This window comes from Scomber japonicus, chromosome 17, assembly GCF_027409825.1.
Source record: "Scomber japonicus isolate fScoJap1 chromosome 17, fScoJap1.pri, whole genome shotgun sequence".
NCBI lineage: Eukaryota > Metazoa > Chordata > Actinopteri > Scombriformes > Scombridae > Scomber > Scomber japonicus.
In genome coordinates, this window is record NC_070594.1 from 24,773,730 (window position 1) to 24,794,957 (window position 21,228).

General features: G+C 37.9%; 1 protein-coding gene across 1 annotated transcript in view; it reads left to right on the forward strand.

Moving 5' to 3' along the window:
- scara5 (scavenger receptor class A, member 5 (putative)) overlaps window positions 1-21,228 on the forward strand; it is an 86,815-nt gene that overhangs the window by 9,041 nt on the left and 56,546 nt on the right. The window lies entirely within an intron of this gene.

Sequence of the window (21,228 nt, forward strand, 5' to 3'; positions counted from 1 at the left end):
TTTTCATAGTTCCCTCATGCAATTTGACTTATGTTCTCAGAAAAGGTTCTTATTACATGTGGTCCCTTTGTTTTGACTGCAGACAGGTACATTTGATTAGCTCTTTAGCAAACCTGAGATGTGTTAAGGGTGAATATTCTTTATATCATGCACAGGGGACAGGTTAGTTTGTACAGCATGTGTGCATAAGGCTATATAGTTCACTGGTGATTTTCAACACAACACTTAACATGTGTCATGCTTATGAGTCAGAGCGAAAGAGAAATGAAAGGAATGAAAGACAAAGAGGAAAAAAGAGGGAAAAAATCCAATATACTATACTGTACACATTAAGAAAGAGAGTTTATTGTCCATCTATTGTTTCCAGAGCTTTGTTATGCAGATTACATCAGCCATACCTCAAGGCGAAATTGTGATGAAGGACACACACACACATGCACCATAAAAACCCACTTCGTTAGTCTTAGGTAACAGTGTGGGATGTGGTTTGAAACCTTATTCCACTCTGTCTGTTCTGGTTTAGCATTGAGAACACATACACACACACACACACACACACACACACACACACACACACACACACACACACACACACACACACACACACACACACACACCACACACACACACAGAAAGAGAGAGAGGAATGTAATGCATAAGTAAGAATTTCTTGACTTTCTTGACTTGATAAAAACAGAAATTTGACAGCTACTTTATATGTGTTGAATAGTTTGTTGTTCCAGTGCCAAACGTAGCACCAGTCTTCCTTTCGGCTTAATGCAACTTCACTCTTCCCTTGGAAATTTTTATAATCTGAGTCGTGAAATCAGTTTTCGAAGCGTAGCGCACGATTGACCTCTGTGAATCCCACATGATGAAAGTTACGTATGTCACAGCATTTTGTAAGCCTGACAAGCATGACCTTTTACTCAGCTACATACTGTAAAAGACACTCTGGCTCATTGTGCTGCATGGTTCCTACACTCCATGACTGTGCGAGTGCCAGGTTTCAATCTCCAGAAGTAGGATTCCACTGTACAGGAGGGCTTCTCAGGGTGACCCAAAAAACTGCACCACCTTTGACCTGATTCACGAGTGAGCATCACAAATATGAAAAGCACATTTCTCCGCTCAGCTGCTCTAAAATTGAATCACTGTGAACCAAGGGTCGTAATTGAAAACAACTTAGATTTACATTTTCATTTTCATCAACTCAGTGCCTCTCCCATCTGTATTTTGGTAGGATTTAGAAGATGCATAAATGAATAAATTTGCATTCTAACTTCAGCCAGAACACTTACTGTTCATTTTTTTGAATGACAACTTAAGGCTCAAGTTGGATGCTGTTTCAAGGTTAACAGAGAATGATGATGGAGGAAAAGTTCCATATTTTAGCTTTGACCCATTGAAGCAGCAGTGGTTTGGACCAATCACTGGTACATTATGTAATAGAGGAGGGAGAGCAGTCATTCACTAACCCCCCAAAACATTTCCCCAAACTGTAAAAAGTGACAAACTCCCAATGCCAAACCAAATTTTCACATTTTCGGCACAGTCGGAGGGCTAGCCATCACCACACAAATAATATTTCTGTCAAACGTCACATGTCTTAGTGACTGGTGCTAAATCAGTGCAACTAATGTGGAAATTGGGATGTATGAGTAATGGAAATTAGCATTAGCTGTTGTTATTTCATATCACTCTCTGTGACAGAGTGCCGTAATAAATTCCACCGTCTTCAGAGCTTATACCACTGCCATTCCTCCTCCTGGTTGATTTGGAAAAACCCTGGCATGATGTTGCAGTAACCTCAAAGCCAGATTACTGCTGTGTGCATGTTTGTGTGTGTGTGTATGTGTATTAGAAAGCTTTTGGAGGTGTGTTAGACTTTATGGCCCTTACCTTCTCTAAACCCTGCTGTGGCCTCCTTGTAAATGTCAACTCTGCATTATTAGAGAGAAAGACAAAAGAGTTCAATAGAAACCGTAAGAGAAGGATAAGGAGGAAAAGTTGGATGGGCAAAGACAGAGAAATTAGGGAAGATAGAGTTAGAAAGAGGAGTGACAGGTCCAGAAACAGGTTTAATAGCTGTCTGGCTGCAGACCAGCAGGATCCTGTAGGAATCAACTGCTTTCACTAATCCTGATTTCATTTCAAGACCTCCCCTCCCCAAGCCACCTACTCATGCTGTAACCACACGGCTGATGCCATTAAATGGGTGGGTGTGTGTATTCCCAGGCACAGAGATGTAGTTAAGAGTTTGGAACAGCTTTGTCGTCGTCACAGAGGTATTTGGTGATTTAGGGTTTTTTAGATGAGGTTGTTTTAGAAAAGCAATCAAACCAAGCTTTTCAGCTGGCCTCTTTAAATTAAATGCTGTCCATCCAAAAGCTAAGTGGCTCCAGCGTAACTGCATGGGAGGCCCCTTTATCACATGCACACACACACACACACACACATTCATGTGATGCCAGTGCACGCATAAACACACTCACGCTGGTTGCCAGTTTTCCGTCCAGGTTCAGGTCTGTGTTATCCACATTCACTTTTTTGTTTGAATTCTCACTTGGTTTTTTCCAGCTCTTTGGCCTGCTCCCAAATTCATGTCTGAGCCAGCATCTCACCAGCAATAGTGCATTCAAACACATTTATATTTCCATTCTAATAGTTATAGAACCTCACCTTTAGCTGAGCACATTATCTGAACATTATAAGTATAATATGGTATTTTCTGTGCAACAGAATAGGTCTATTTCCAATTATTACCATAACAGGCTGTATGAGTGTTGTCAACTCCCTCTAGAAGATGGATGGGGACCAGTTTTATAATGTGTCACAATGCTATGATTAAGTTCTGGTTAGGTTTATGCACAAAAACCACTTGTTAATAGTTAGGTCTAGTTAGGTTTGACACAAACTTGGTAAGCATTAGGAAAGATCATGGTTTTGGACACCCAAGCCATGGCGACTTACAGTGTAAACACTACTGAAAAACACTTCGTCTTGTGGGCGAAACACATCCGCAGCCGCAGTGACTTGTGGTGTCTTTTCCAGGGAAAGACACATGGCTGGAAGCAGGAGGTTGTGGTCCACTCCAGCAAAAGCCACTTTTTGCTTTTTGGCATCTAGCTAATTATCTAGCAGTAATAAACATACTGTCTCCTAATGAGAAAGTATGTTTTTGTCACATGAACAGCGTATTTCCCCAGGTCTTAATTAAAACAGCCACTAGATGGCATAAACGTAACCGTAAGACATTTTTGCCTGTGTGCATTTTGACCAGTTTTTGAAAAATGTTTTCATTTCTTAATTTTTTCATTTAATTTGAGGAAATGATATACACTGAACAATGCTGGAGAGGCAATTTATTAAGGGATTCAGGGCATCAGTATTATTTGGCCCTACAAATAATATAACTGAGTGTCATCAGCATAACAATCAAAAATCTAAGTCATGATTACAATTTTTTTCTCTCCAAGTGGTAGTATATAAAGAGAAAACAGTAAAGGACCAAGAATTGAACCCTGTGGTTTACCAAAAATAATGCCATGCTTGTTTAAATCATGGTCACCAAGGCTAACAAAATATCTTGTCATTGAGGTAAGTATTAAACCACAGCTATACCTGAGAGACCAATCCAATTTTAAAGTCGGTTTATAAGTATCTCGTGATCGACTGTACCAAATAGCACTTAGATGAAGAAGAAGAATGGAAACATTTTTATTATCTGAGCTCACTGTAAGATCATTGATTACTTTTACAAGTGCAGTTTCATTACTGAGTCCCCTTCTACAATTGGACTGAAATTTTTCATGAATCTTATTGTCATTTAAGAGCACATCCAACTGTTAAAACACCACCTTTTCCAGTATCTTTTTCAGAAAAGGCAGGTTGGAAATAAACTTAAAATTACTCAAGCAGAAGAGTCAAGATTATGGTTTTTTAGTATGGGCTTGACTAGAGCTGCTTTGAGTGCAGCTCTCTCTAGGGAGCAATTTACAGTGTTCAGTACCTCACAAATCAAACTATCGTAGAAAAAAGTGGGAATTGCATCCAAAGAGCAGGTGGAAGTCTTTAACTGCAGAATGATTTTAGTTGAGAGTTGAGTTCCCCTTTACTAATTAAAAAAGATAATAATAATAATGATACAAATTTAATTTCCCAGAGAGATACTAACTGTCTCACATTTGACTATAAGGCATAGCATATATGTTCATGAAGGTGTGATGGATATAAAAGGCAATCGATGGTGGAAAATATAATTCCGGGATTGTTCCCACTTTCACTGTTACAGTATATAAATAAATGAATGAATATTTCACCAAAAAGTTCAATCTGGCTCCACATCTTAAATTAGTGTTTGCGAGGTTGATATCCATAATGTGAACATTTTGAACACTGCTGCCAATTATGAATTTATTGTCCCTACAGATATTGTACCACTATACAGAATCCATTTTTAATTCACTTTTCAACATTTATTTCACAAGGCTGACACATATACAGACCACAATCACATTTACAGTCACAATTATGTACAGTTCAGAATGGCCCATGGATCCAAGCCAGGGGGCCAGTCTGCAGAGCTGCAGTACAGTCAAACACACTGCTATGAAGGAGACCTCTGAAGAATCTTCTGCAACGTGTTCTGGATGCTGGTCAAAAAAACTTGGTTTCCTTTGGTCAGATGCACTCCATCTGGCAGAAATGTTTGCTTGTCATAAAATTTCAGGAAGGGATATTCAATTAATTCACCTCTGATGTCTTGAATATTCTTCCTCATTAATCTGTTGATGGATTTTCTGTCATTATTAATCTTTACTGGTTTTCCAGTTCTCTACACCTTCTGACTAACTGATGCAGGAATATGCAATCTGCATTGAGGGAAACTGTGCATGCAGCTGCTGCATCAGCCAGTTTATTGCCACCAGCATGGGCCACCAAAATGTCTGGGGGACTCTAACTGGCCAACTCAGCATAAAAACAGGGAAGGACACCACTCCAACGCATTCCTCCTTTGCCAAACCACTGAACTTTGGCATTAAATCGGAAATTCTTGCCGAACTTCTCATGCGCTGCTTCCTCCCCTCGAGGAACATAACTGTCGCCAATGACCCAAATCTTTGACACCCTTCCTGTCACCGCACAGTGTCTGGTGCCATTTGAGGATAGCTCCATACTTGGTACTTGGTAGTTCGTTTTCCTCTGTGTCGGTGGTTATCCTCCTCCTCTTTCTACCTGGGGAGGACATCTCTGGGGTTCCGTAGCTGTCCTGGGAAACTTAGGAGAAGGGCCTATTCCTGGCGAACCTTTTTCTGCAGATCTTCTTCCTTTCAGGGGAAGATAGCTCTGCAATTCTGTGGCAAAACAGTATATGCATGTTAGAAGGGAAGATTTGTAAGCCCTCCTGTTTTGATTCATTTAAATGCAGAACAATAAAAAAAAAAGTCACAAGGAGGCCACTTGAGACACTCATTACATGTAATTATTAGACCTAATCATTTATAGGACTGAGTCCACCTATGTAAAAATGTTTTAAAAATAAAATATACAAATGCTGTGTCATTCAGTGGTGGGCAAAACAAAGTACATTCACTCATGTGCTGTACTTTGTACAATTTATAATTTTGATTTACCTGTACGACACTATACTTTTTACTTCACTCCAGTTAATTTGACACCTTTAGTTACTAGTCACTTTTAAGATTTTCCAAAAGACCTAAACATAATAGGTTATTAAATATAAAGCAGTGTTAAAAAGTGAACCAAAGGCTTCCAATCCATCAGTCTTGTGAACTTATGTATAAAATCAGTATGTAGTTGTATCTTTTATCTTGTTTCAAATTTCTATTAGTTGTTAGCAGTTCTATCAAAGAGACATTTCCTCCCCTCTAAATTTCTCACATTGTTTCATTATCAATTGAAATGATCCAATATTTCACCAAAATACTAAGATTTTACTCATCACACACAATACAAGAAGTATAAACAGTATACAGTGTTTCCCACAGATCTGAAGGCAATGTGTGGTGGTAGGCCGGCGACCGACGGGGGGGGGGGGTTTCGGTAAACTGGCCGACGGGGGGGGGGGGGCGGTAGAGATGATCTCGCTGATGGAGACGGAGGGGAGGGGCTGTGTGTGTGTGTCTGAGCTATGTGAGAGAGACGCGTGAGTGACAGAGAGACGCAGGGAGAGCAGGGAAAGGAAATGCAGCTTAACGAATGCGATGCGTATTTTTTAATTAGCGTTAAAAAAATAATTAATAACGAAACGCAATATGTGGCGGCCGGTGTTGAATCTGTGGCGCACCGCCACGAATTAGTCTATGTGTGGGAAACACTGGTATATAGAATATATACATTCTATTATGAGCAGTCTATAAGTACTGAAGACTGAAAAGCATTATGCATATATGACAGACTGCCATGGTTGTGGACAGGGAGTGAGCCAGGTATTATTATTTGGTATTGTGTAGTGACATAAAATCTCTATTAAGGGCTTCTTATTTCCATAGCTTGATTTCGTTTGCACCAGGGTGAATAAGCAGATTTGTTTATTTTGACTATCAGGACAAAATGTGCAATATCAATAACTCTCGTTTTAAGGAGAGAGTGTACTTTAAAACAGTTAAAAAGCGTGTGGTCAGTCATGGTGTCAACAACCTTTAAAACCCCTACAACTGTCTGTGGGTGCACGAGTGAAAACTGCTGTGCCTGGCCTTAGGCTTTATCTCCATGTAGATAGCAGGGAGCTCTGTCTGTTCTGATCAGGGGGCAATTGAAAGGTCATGAGTTCAATTTCCTTGATGGTCTCTATGCCAGAAACCAGACTTGTAAAATCACAGAGGCGCCTGCTGGAGAAGCTTTGCTTTTGTAGTCATTTGTTTTGACTGACACAGCTCAAGATGAGTGCTGTTACTTAAGAGACAAACATGTTTTGCTGGCACAAATAGTGGCAAGATGTAACCTGGTTTTGAAGACTTCAGTTCCCAGAAGTCCTGTAGGCTGAGCTGATATAATAGTTTTACTCCTCACATCCATACTGTTCACATATGGATTTAAAACAGGCAGGTTTAGGATTGAGTATAATTTACATGCTCAGATCTAGTGGGGTAGTGGTTTCCTCCTGTTGCCAATATATATATATATGGGCATATGAAGAAGTAGATCATTTCATGAGTAATGTGTTTTTCGTGTATTGTTTTTCTATTTCAGTCCTAGTAGCTTGTTAAAGTAAATCTTTATTGATTAAGATTGAGCTGTTGCCCGACATGATTGACTTTTGTTCCATCTAGTTTAAGGGACTTTTACATAGTTGAGTTGAAGATGAAAACTGTTTAGCACGATTAGTTGTCTATAGATTACTGCTCAAGCATCTTGAATCACAGTGTTTAGTTGTTTGATCTATAAAATGTCAGAAAATGGTAAAAAAAACAAACAATCAAAGCCTGACGTGCAACCTCAAATGTCTCAAGCAGTCCACAACCCAAGTGGTTTACCATCATAGGGGAAGAAGGAAACCAGAAAGTATTCATATTTAAGACAATGGAAAGAGAGAATATTTGTTTTTCAGGTTTTTTTAAATGTCTCATAATGACTAACGGATTATTAAAATAGTGTCCAATTAGTTTTCAACTATCATTGCAGCTCTCGTATGATTATTGCCCTCGGCTCACAAGCATTACACCAAATGAATCACACCTCAATGTGAACCACTGCAGACATGTGGTATGCTGTCCATTTTCAACACACTCACTCTCATCCAACTGAGAGGTAAGAAAACAGACGACTGAACGATTATTAATGGTTCCAGTTACACTCACATAACCAATCCAAACCTTGAATGTTTCTGCAAGACTTAGATTAAAATGTTACGATTCAAATGTGAAACAGGTGTCCCCCAAACTTCAATCATACCAAGAATACAGAATAATAAATACACTTGACATTATAGTGACAAAGATCATCATTAATCCTCATCAACATATGTGGTTTTAACATAACACACAAGTTCACCATCACCATTCTCTTCATCGTCACATTATTTTATTATCTAATATTCAATAATGTTCACTTCTTTATCTCCCTCCTCATAATTCTATGTCTTCTTATCACAGGCAGCCCAGATAATGTTTCCAACACTAGCTTGCGTGTGTGTATGAACTTAAAATGATCATAATTTATAGGGACATTTTAATAGTGTGTCTTCTTTTAACTAACTGCAGTAAAAATCTATAAACTATCATAGAATAATGACTGGCACAGTGTCTTTATGTGCATGGAAATGGTTTCTGGAAGTTGTCAGAGTTACTTCATATTTTAAACACATGAAACGCATATGAGCTGGAAACTGAAGTGATCTACGTGCAGCTACCACTACAGAAAGCTTTTTCTGTCTTTCCTGTTCCAACTAGTCACATCTCCTGATTTTGCCTTTAAAGCATAGATGCAAAAAACTACAAGTGAAAAGGTTATACATAAGCTTAGTTTTATACGACATTGGCATGTTGACTCATGCACTCGTAACAGAAATGTTGCCTTATTTCTCAGATGCTTTCATAGAACTGTTCATATTCTCATAGGATCTTTATGTACAGTTAAAAATGATGTTTTTATCTATTTCCTCTTACTTCTCAGCATCTTATATTAAAAAAAATCCAAACTTTAGATACATTGAAGAATTGTTTTTCTCCACAAAGGGAATGGTAGTTCTTGGTTGGCCAGGCACAGCTATAATTGAGCCTTTTCTCGGAATAACAGGTTGTATAAAACACCCAGAAAACACATATAATAGCCAGTGATTGGCTCATATATGGCCTCACAGACAGAGTTTGGGCTAATAACTACCTGGGTGTCCATGACAAGGGATTAAAGCAGAATTTGCGCATTTTATATCTGTCTTTATGGGTTGGATTGGGATCTAGTGGTCTATTAGCACCTTTCATCATAGGCAGAATCATGCAAAACATGGAGGGATTGGTGTGTTTTGGTCCTGTGAGTGAAATTCTTTCAGTGATCTATACATCCACCTGCTGTTTATAGCAAATAGTTTTACAGGTATGGTTAAGGATGTTTACAAGTTTATTTTCCTTCAAGCTGCAGACTTTAAAACATGACCGACATGGTTCAGTTTAAGTTACTGTAGGTGCAGTTGAGTCATGTTTTCCAGTCAGAGCAAACATGCCGCTCGCAAGTTTGGCAATGTACTCTTTTCCTTGCCCATTTAATTGATGGAAAACATGATGGTAGGTTTGTTATGCATCTTTTAAGCCATGAAATCTTCCAACATAAGTTTGTGTCTTTCACTGATAGGTAACAGGCTTGTTACTGCCATGCAGAAATAATCAACAAATGTGCCTTTAATTGATGTGTCCCCGGCTCTGTGCTCTGCCACAGCTTTGGTTTGTTTTGGTGTCTTGCTTTAGCTGTAACTAGGTTTGGTCGTCATGTTCGTCACCACAGAAGAAAACTTATTTTTGTATTTTGTCTTTTACATAAACTTTTCCTGCAACATCAAAATCCCATTTTGGCAGCAACAAAGGAAGAATTATACATCAGAAATGTTTCCAGGTGGCAGAAATATCCTTATTGATCTAGTTCAACTTCAATGGATGGCGCAGAAGAAGAACAGTTTTATAAACACCCTCTATGAAAAGTTAGGTTACGGACAAAGAAATGGCAAACAAGAATCTTGTGAAAAATGTAAATAAACACAGTAAGAGTCCACACAACAAGACTAGACTATACTTGGAAACATTGGTGCTTTAAACTAAGCCAAACTAACATCAGTATGTTTACAATGACAAAGCTAACATGCTGGTGCTTAGCATGTAATGTTTACCACCACGTTCACTATCTCCTTTTAGCACGTTAGCATGCTTGCTAAATAGCAAAGTCCAGTACAGCTCAGGATGATAGGAATGCCATTTGCTTATGTAAATGTTTGATGATAAACCAAAATATTTGTCTACATACAACTACCAAAAAATGTAAAACTAAACACTAAATTTCATGGTAATTCTAGTAGTAGCTGAGACATTTCAGTGTGGACCAAAGTGGTGGATTGAAAAAATGGCTGACCCCACCATTCCTATATCTAGGCTGCTAACATGGCTAAAAACTATATTGAACACGAGTAACTTAAATTGCAAACTAAGCTAGCCAACACAGATAACTTACTATGACTTCATGTGTTTAGTTGGTAGCATAATGTTGGATTAGTTAGTTTGAACTGAGTCTTGAAAGCATAATCTGACTTGGTCCAAACCAACATTTCTTATAATAATTACAACCATTCTCTTTTAAGCCAAAGCTATCTTAAAACCAGGGTTTTACCAGAGGGCATAATGTCTTATATGCTGTTACAAATCTCAACTTATTGCAGATATTGGCACAAAATGCAAAAACAGCTGCTGGAGCAGAATCAGAATTTAAGGAGGATCAAAGTTTCACTTCTGGCTGCTCTGTCTCTTTTTCTCTCTGCTTTTTTAACTTCCTGGTAGGTTCAACTCTGGAAGATATCATTTGCTAAAGAGCATACTTTCTCCACCATATAGAAACATACAACTTATATTAGGTCTGTGGGTCACTGGCAGACATTGATCAAACCTGACCATTAGAAAAACAATGACAAGCTAATTTTACTCAACCACAAGCTTTAGATTACTTTACCTCCTTTGAGACTGTTTAAGAAAACACACTCATTTACAAAATGATACAAGGTAAAAAAAAAAAAAAAGAAAAAGAAAAAAGTCCTTCCTTGGATGAAGACCATATGTGGCTAAGTCTCACCATAGAAAAACGTTCAGAGAGTAAATCTGACACCACAAAGTGCCACTCCTAACAACTTTAAAGAGAACCTTTAAAGGTCCAAAACCACACCCTTATGAAAACAATCAGCATTTTGGCTGCTAAAGATGGGGTGTTTCTGATCTGGGTCTGTTCATGTTTCCTCAAATTCCCTCCTTAAAACCTGCAGGAAAGACTAACATCACAGACACTGAAGTATGTGCCAACATATGCATGTCTATATATATGCAAAGACAGAAATACTGTACATGCATAAAAACGTATGCACTGAGAGGTGCAATTATTAATGCTGATACATGCAGATACTCGTGCATAAACATTAATTCAGAGACACAGAAATACATATAAAAATACATTATAAACACAAAAATGAGCTGGCTGTTGAGACTGTCCTCAACAAGATCACTCATTCATGCATGTGCCCCAAAACAACATATATTTACGATGAAGTGGCAGAGGCCCTCTAGTGGCTATAATAATGACAGTTGGAAAGGCATTGGCATTATTATACAGCAAGAAAGTCTAAAGGAAGTTTGGATGGATGGATGGATGGATGGATGGATGGATGGATGGATGGATGCATGGATGGATGGATGGATGGATGGATGGATGGATGGATGGATGGATGGATGGATGGATGGATGGATGGATAGATGGATGGGTCAACAAAACATTAGAGTTTCACACAGCTTTTTAAAAGCATGACTGTGATTGTCCCCTGACTTTAAAGGTTAGGTTCACAATTTTTCAAGATTGTCTCAAAACAACAGTCAGGAACCCAAATGAACATTATAAGAGGTTTTACCTATGGGTTTTACTGACTTGAATCATTCCTCCTGGCACAGATAATGTATAGTGATAGAAGAATAAATCTACAGTCCTCATTTTCTGCCATTTAACAGTTTATCTCACGCTACTATGAGACTTCAGCAGTCTGAGTGAGTCAGATGAGGTGGAAGTCTTCCAAAGTTACAGTCCTTTTGGTCTAAATTCCCCCCTTTTTGTTTCCCTGGGCAGTGTTTCTCTGTTGAACTTTGTTAGAAGGATAGTATCAAAAAGAAGGAATTTGGCTCTAACAAGATTAAAACTCTGAAATATATCCATTTGACCTGACTCATTTGGACAGCTGGGGCTTTATATTATATACAGATAAACATTTAACCACATTTTTGAACAGAAGAACTGTGGATTTTGGCCTCCATCTCTTACATTGTAACTGCATTATGATGGGATCTTCTAATGGTCAGTAAGAACAGGGATAATGAGTAGGTTAAAAAAAAGAAGTGTCAAACTTTACATGGGCACTTGAGTATTGATTAAACACAGAGTGGAAAGATTGCGAACCTACCCTTTAACCACATGGTTATTAATGTAGCCATGACGACAGAGTTCTCCTAACCGAACGGAAAATTCTCACGATATTTCACTAACTTTAACAAAGCACCTATTTTAACACAGACCACAACCTTTCTCTAAATTTAACCAGACCATAGTGTTTCCAAATCATAAAACACTTATTTTTCATAAGGGATTCATAATAGTTTTGAAAGGCGCTGACAACTGATGTAATCCTGCCCGTTACAGCCAATCCGTGCGTCAGATCAGAAAATGCTTGGATTATTTTGGAGTGCGTGGACCAACAACCTATTTTGTAATGACATGATTGCAAACACATAAGCCTGTATACACTATACACATATAGACATAAAGTATAGACATAAACAAACAAACACAGAGTAAGCACTAGCTCATACATGCATAACACAGTCAAAGACACAGGCTTTCAGAGACATATAAAGGCTATATTCATCTAGATACACAAGCACACCCACAAACCACAAAATATGCAGACATATGCACACACCACACACACATACACACACACATACAGACATGTATGTCAGATGTGCACACAGTCCCAGGGCCTTTAAAATTGACTCTGAGAGGCCTTGTCTAATGCGTTTTGTACGGTGGTTATGGGTCCTTTCTGAAGAAAAGGGTCTGGAGAAAGTCCAGCATTCCCAGTAGGAGTCCATCATAAGAGAAGCACACACACACTCCCACAGACTCACACAGACATACAGAGAAAAGTTAGTCCTTCATTCCTTTACAAAAGGAAGCCCTAAAAGTCAGCAGACAGGCTCATTCAGGAAGTCAAACACAAGTCATTAACATGTCAAGGCTAATTGGACCAGACCTCACTCTCCCCCTCTCTGGTGTTCGCTTTGTCTGTCTCTGTGTTTCCAGTATCCCAAAGAATTTTTATGTTGCCTTGATAGCAGAAAAAAAATGTAGTCAATATGGAAATAAGAAAACTTAGTTAAAGTAGTGTCATCGCGGCTGTGTGGGTGTATAAAGTGGGAGGAAAAATAGGTAAAAATCCTATTGGTTCTTCTCATAGACAATGTTACATCACTCACAGTTTGAGCACTTCTACAGCTTGCATTGGTTAAATCATCAGCACAAAAAATGAACAACTGCTTTAGAAATTATCTGTTTTTTGTATTTAAAAAAAGTCAAAGGTTTAAGACAGAGTACATAAAAAGTTGAGGATAGAAGTTAACTATGATTCTGAAGGTACATTTTGGCAAGAAACAGCCAATCACTGAATCTAAAAAGAAGTTTAAGATTATAGTGTAGACAAAACTGATTTTAGTTTTGAACTTTTGAGTGAATTCAGCAACTATCACTGTTTACAATTTTGAAACATTTTGAATCCGTTAGTGTTCTCGATCTTGGCAACCGAGGCTCATGGGTATTATAGTATCCTCAGCCAGTTGCCAAAATCACAGGCAAAACTTGACATCTCAGAAATGAAGTTAAAATAATTGAAACCAGTGGTCATAATATTAATCCTATAGAGTCATTACATTATATGGGAGAGTCCCGTGTTTCTGCGTCCAGTAATATTACGGATATTGTTTCAAGAATAATTTGAAATGGGAATACAGAATGAGGAAAAACACTTGGGGAACTAGCAGCCCCTAACACTTCACAACCCACAACCCATTGAAATGTAACCCAGTATGACATATTTCTTGGTCTATAAGTATAAGTCTGTATATTTCCTATGACATATGATTTGTTTTGATACTCATAGGTTTTAATGCTTTAGTCATTCCTTATTCAAAGAACGAAGTCACTGTAATTTTAAACAGGTTGTTTCTATAAAAATGTTTTGGCATCCAGATTCATTTACTATAAAAAAAAAGATCTGCTCATATAAACTGTATTTCTGAAAACAAAGTGGGATAAAGAGTCTTAACTGGCTATATATTATACGTTTGCTGAGTTTGAAGCTAAATGATTTAAAGGAAACATAATCTCCAAATACTTGACTTGAACATTGCTCTGCTGTACATTACATGAACTTTGCTTAGTAACAGTGACTACAACGTCCCATCATACCCAGCTGAAGCCCCCCTGCCTCAAAAATCCTCAAAGAATAACTAGTAAACATGCAGAAACTTCATATATACAGCTTTACTTTGAGCCAAATAAGGTCATGAGATGTAATAAAGTGGGACACTGGGGTGCGCAAATAACTCCAATGCAAATAAAAGCAGCAGGCCTCACTGATGTAGCTCTCAATAAACGGCTGCAGTGATTTTATGAATCCGCAGGAGAGGCTGTGTTTAAGCTCCAGGTATTTCAAGAGTACAACAGCAGGCGCCCGTATTAGTCTTTTTTCCTGTTTTACTGGCATACTCATTAAAAAAACAACAAATTCCAAACACACACACACACACACACCTGCATGAAGGGGATGGTGGAGGGTAGGTGGGGGGGTTGATCTAGCTAATTGTGTTGCAGGAGCTGAGAGAAGTCCAAAGAAACATACAATGAAAAATTATGAGAACTGGCATCTCAGTGCTGGGTGACTGTTAGTTTCCAACTGTGTTTAGTCTGTTGACAACTTGGAACAAAAGAGTGAAACAAATGATGGAAAATGTGAGAAAAACAATTTTTGATACAGTATAACCAAACTGAGATCAAGCTTAAAAGCTTAAAAACATCCAAGTCTCTGCCAGCTCTTTCCTCACTCGGTAACAATAAAATATATGATCTGTATTGATTCTGACACCATTCTGACACTTAATATACAAAATACTGTTGAGCTGCAAGTATGAGTTTCTTATAAACAGAATTTATAAAGAATAATGAGGTCCAACAAACAATTTGAATGCATTCCTGCTGCATAAAACAATTGTCAAGATGAGTTTTCTTTCAAATAATTCACATCTTTATGCTTTTGTTTGTTAGCTCACATTTTTTCTGCTTCTTCTCTGAATTTTTAATAATTACACCCACATGTTAATGGATATGCCCAGACAAAAACAGAGACACCAGTAAAAAAAAGTGGTACTCTGCACATCTTCCAGCAATGTGCAACTGAATCAGATGCTTCTTACATCAGACTGCAGAAAGAAAAAGACTGGAGCACATGGTTTGATTTGCAGGTTTTAATAGTGCAAAAATAGTCTGGTCAAATTTTGACCAAAAACAGTTACTCACTGATGAAACCATTTACCCATGGCACTTCTAATGGTCCAAAACTGCGTAGGGTAGTTTAAAATGTAAAAACACATGAGGAGTTACTGTGGTTACTGTAGTCATCACACTACTGTTTACACGTTTTTCTATTTTTTCAGCACTAATTTAGTTTTATTTCCTTCTAAACTTGGATTTTGAGTTGAGTCTTACATTGAGCCCATTTGTGTAATTTCCTCCGTCTCCATCTGATCAAATTAACCCTCAACAGCAAAAGTCATATTAAGTTTCATGGCTGAAATTACCCACGAAATGAGACGTGTTTTACTGCTTTGTTTGCATATGTGTCTCAATTATGTGGCATTTATGGGTGCTGTAAACCAGTTGGGCAACGTGATGCAACTTCTATAGTTTTGATGCATGTTGAGGAAAACATACTCCCCAGTTCTCTTCTCTGAGTAGGAAAATAAATCTGTATATCCAGATGTAAGCTTAGCACTCCTAAATCCCTCAATCAGAGCTGCAACAATTGATCGATTTAGTCAGCTAAAAGAAAATGAATCAGCAACTATTCTGATTTATAAATTCATTGTTTTTGTGTAAAAATGCCAAATATTTGAAGTTTCTGTGTTTTTAAATGTGAGAATTTGATGCTTTTCTTGGTCTTACACTATAGTTAAGTTAATTGGGGGTTTGTCGGACATAAAGACATTTTTCAGTTTTCTGACTTAGCAATATCATAATATAAAAACAATCAGCATATTAGTCAATATTGACAATAATTGTTAGTCGCAGCCGGAGCTCCATTAGTATTTGCAGTTATTACTGATGTGTTCTCATAGAATACATCACTGAAGAGTCTTATTTGTTATATGTTTCTTGTTTCTGATCTTTATTATAAATTTAACTTGTTTTACTCTTTTGTTTACTTGGATTTCTGATTAAAACCAACCTTTCATTCTATAGAAAAATCTTAGTTGTTGCAGAGTGTAAGTTAAGGTATTTAAAGCCCTGTCAATCAATTAGAGAATCAAAACAGGTTCTAATCTTGTGTTTTGGTGTTTGATTCCATTTTTTATAAATGGCAAATCATACATTTAAATCAACAAACAAGAATTAGTAAGCATCTATGAAATTGTAATCATAATGATAATATGTGGTAGATGTTTTATTTATGTTGCGTAAATGCAGTTCGGAAGAAGGATGTAGACTCGGATATTAGTGATTCAGCTAATCCATTCATTGAAACCCCCCAGCATCATTCCAGGAAACACACAACCCACCCCAACAGGAGGTAGAAAACAGGTACTTCTATTGTACACACACACAGACATACACACACATCCATCCATTAAGTAATTCAGCCTCCCACAGCAAGAGCCTCACTTTGATGTCAGCCACATCAGACAGGGTCCACGCTTAGAAATCAAACAAATCCCGCCGCCGCCACTTCATTTGGACATTCCTGCAGCTGAGTTACAGCTGGCTGAACCTCACTCCGAACAACAACATGACTGCACAGTGTCGAGACACTGATGCATTAACCTTGTTTAAAATGATCAAATAAACAAAAGAGGACAAGCAAAATCACACTTCATACATGTCATCCATAGCAGCCACTAGTTTCAATAACAAAGTCAATGACAGTGTTTAGAACATATATTTATATTACCTCCAGTATAATTTAGTAGTTTAGGAATGATGTGTATGTAGCCACAGCTGCAGAACAAGGTTGTGTGTGAATAGTGATGACCAGGCATTAACCCATGTCAGCAGTTATGTATGAATGGATTAACTGGATTCATGTCTCCGTGCCAAACAAGTGGTTTGTGTGTGAAAGTATTACTCCCAGTGGAACACAACAAACTCTGACACAAACAGCTTCATCAGTTTTCTTCAGATGTAGCCAAATAGCTGAAATGACATTTAAACATCAATAAATCACTGTCAGATGGACTGTGATCTATGTTTATATTACTGTAAATAAATGAGATCATACTTAGAGAGATCCCTGGCAGACTCTATGTGACATCAGTGGCGTGTAAAATTAAAACCTCATTTCCCATAAAATCTATCCTCATATTAATCCCTCCCCCCCTCCCTCCCTGGTGTCTTTGGCTTTACTGAAGAGGATAAACAAGTGATGGGTGACTTGCATTGGTCTTTTAATCCAGCAGTATCAATACCTCAAACCTCAGCTGTTTGCTCTGTAAGAAAAGTACATGCTTGCTGTTTTGTGCACTGAAGCAGTCCAGAAGGTCTTAATTATTTGTTTTACCCCTAAACAAATTGGTTTGAATCTGGAATTCAAAGTAAAGTTATACATAAACTGATTTTCTGAACATTTGGAGGCAGAAAAACTCACAGGCTCACCTGTTATAAAAACTAGTGTGGCTAAATTACACAGCAACAGATGTTCTACTTTATTCACCTAGTAATGTTTGGATAGGTAGAGTACAGTAGCTTTCATCCACATTTTGTACAAATAAATATGAATTTCCAATAAATATTTGAAATTGGGACATTGAACTGTTCAGAAGAAGCAGATGTTAAAGTCTCTTCATCGTGCCGCACAGATCTGAGGTTAAATTTAATCCTATTTTTCGTCTCTTCAGTGAAGCGGAAACATATTTTGACATTTACTACGTCAAATGCTTGCGTCATGATTTAATTGCTAAATTTGTCTCCATTGCACTTTGTGACATTTTGCTTTTATCGATGTGCCAAATTTCCACCTCAGCCAAGGTTGGGTTAGTACCCCCAGGAGCCCCTGGGCACTGAACCTCCCACACACTGGTCGATACAAACTAACCACAGTATAGTGTGGCCTGCGAACCAATCATCACTTTCCCGGCGATCAAATTGACAAAACAGTCAATTATGAGACTTATTTTCCTGGAAACAACTTTTATTTTATTCAGATTGGATAACTCTGATGTCGGGGGGAAACCCGGTAACTCTGTATTTTGTTTTGGACATACTAATGGCGTACTCACACCAGGTCACACACTTCCCCGCTGGCCTGCGCTCACATTGTATATTAAGATCTAGGCCTGAACACTCCTACGTCATCATAGTGCATTTTTTTTGTGTTGAAGAAAGCGCTCTCACATCAATTTACTTACTTTGTGGTTTATTTGAAATGGTTTTGAGAGTGGTAACACACAACCCTCACACATGCTTTATAGAGCCTTATCAATTATGCAACGCAGTGATTTAATGGGACAATCACATCATTGAGTCCAACTGAACCGTGCCTAGGACCACCTCTTCAAATGGGCACGGTACAAAGTGACACTAGGCAAACGAACCAGACTTTAGGGGTCAAAGTGCTCAGGCATGGTACGAATCACCTAGGGTGAGTATGCCCAAGTTACCAATGGCAACGATAACCATCAACATCAAAAGAATGGGTCATGCCTTGTGTCGTATTTAGGTGGAGCCTGACAAATCATGGAAGGTCCCTTTCTGCTTAAGGCTCCCAGATTGCCTGTATGGTAGATTGGGTCATGACACCAACCAAGCATGAAAACCTTTTGCGATATTTTGAATTTTCCGCATTTCGAGATGAATCGGAATAAAAACAGATGAACAAAAAAGTACCTATTGGGGTTTTGTGAGAGTTTTTACTGCTGCCTACTGCTAGAAACTGTTATAAAACCAAAACAATGAGCTAAAAAGGGCTGGAATGTTGGGTTATGCTCTGTGGTTTCATCACTGTGCAGGTAACCCCTGTAACATCACCTTAGTCAAGTCATGAGACAGTCTGAGAAAGAACACCACAAATCTCTGGTGGTCAGATTAGCCTTTCTTACACTATGTCCAGGGCCTTAATACAACAGACAAAATACTTAGCTTGCCCAGTCATCCTCTGTTAAACACATTTGTCTTCTCTCACTCTGGTTCCCAGTCCAGGCCTACAAGTAAAACAAACAATGACCACTAAACAAATCAAAGCTCATTCCTTCTCCGCAGCTGGACTGCCGGAGCTGTTTCCTCTACGATTTGTCTGTTGTGGGTTGTAGTTTGTGTATGCGATTGTTTTACTGTGGCGATCAACCGTGGTTGATTGCAAAACTGATTCCAACACAGACAGGGCTTTGAGGCAAGTTTAATCAGCAAACACAATTGCTGATAAATTGGCTGTGACATTTGCCGCCAGCTGTCAAGTGAATCTGATGTGAGCTTCTAAAAACAAACCCTTTAACTCCTCATTTCTATTTAATGTTTTAATGATGAAATTGTAAACTCTGTTCTGGGTTGGGCAATAATTCAGTAATATGTTCAGTATTTCCAACTTGGCAACTTTCTCACTAATTGAAAAAATCCCTCTTCCACAGTATGTGCCAATGTGAATTAAGAGAATAAATTAGAGCTAATGTGTAGTTATGTGTAATGCAAAATATGTCAAATCATCACCCAACTCGGCCTGTCACAATAATTACATAATCGACTTATTGTACAGTAATGTAATTATCAGTATCATCATGTCTATTTTTTCAAATTATTATAGTTATGTGTAATGCAAAAGATGTCAAATCATCATCCAACTAGGCCTGTCACAATAATTACATAATCGACTTATTGTACAGTGACGTAATTATCAGTATCATCATGTCTATTTTTTCAACTGGCATGACCATAATCATTGTTTCGACATTGATATTGCCACACATCACATTAATAGCTAAGAGACTATTTGTGTCATATTGGCTAAACAAGTAGTTGCTTCCATTCCTTACTGTGCATGTCCTGAGTGGAGACTGCAGAAGCGAGCAGCACCACTTATATGGAATTAAAGTAGCACCCACTCTCCAATCCCAATCCCCACCCCCGTTGCTTTACTTTGCTATTATATTATCATTATATCAGTGGTATAAAATGGTCTTTAATTGACAATAATATCATTTATCGTGATTATTTCTAAAACAGTATATCGTCGAACAAAAGTAGTTATCGTGACAGGACTATACCCAACTCCCCTCGGCTCTATGGAGCTTTTAACTATCTTTATGTGTTGTTTCCGCCACTGTTTTTAGTGAAACATCTCATAAACCCACTGTACACTACCAGTCCATCAACTAAAGGTATAGACATAAAAAATAATCAGATAGAGTGAACAAATTGGAGCACAACTAAAGCCTATTTCTGTCAGGAGGTGGTGGAGACCAAAACGGAACTTAAAGGAGGTTGAATATTGGACTTACTTTCATCATTTTGACACTAATACAACTCTAAACATAATGCTCTCTGTCTGTGTCTGCTGCAACTGCTTTCTCATAATATTTACAACTTAACTTCTAAGGTGTTAATGTTGACTTTAAAACATGTTGCGCTGCCCCCAAGTGGCCAAAAAATTTACTTCAGGTTTGAACTTATTTTAATTTCATGATGGAAAGATTATGTGTATGTATACATATTTTCAATCATGTTCATGGAAATTCAGCACACAATGTCAATATGCAACTTTTTGTGCAGTTTTACAGAGTCTGTAACACTGATTATCCTTTTTACATCTTTCGGTTTAAACCTGTCATGATATTTCCTCATATACTGTCTGGATTAATGTCCCAGAGCTAATGTGCTCATAAGTCGTTTTTTGTACATAGGGAGTTTTGTCATTTTGACATATGTGAAACTGAACTCTTCTAATCCATTTCTACATGGATATAAATATACATATCACCCAGCACTAGTTAATACCAATTTTTCTATTTCTTATTTTTGTTTCCTTTGCTGTATTACATTTTTATGTAGTGTTGCAATAATCCAATTTTTTTGTTATTTGATACACATTTCAACAGCAGGAACTCGACTGCAGATATGAATCCAGCTTTTTGTAGCCATCCACTTAAAATTAACAGCACCGTTTTGGTTTGATGTCAAAGAAAGCAGGTCGTTCCTTTTCACATTTTTAAGATCCTGTAA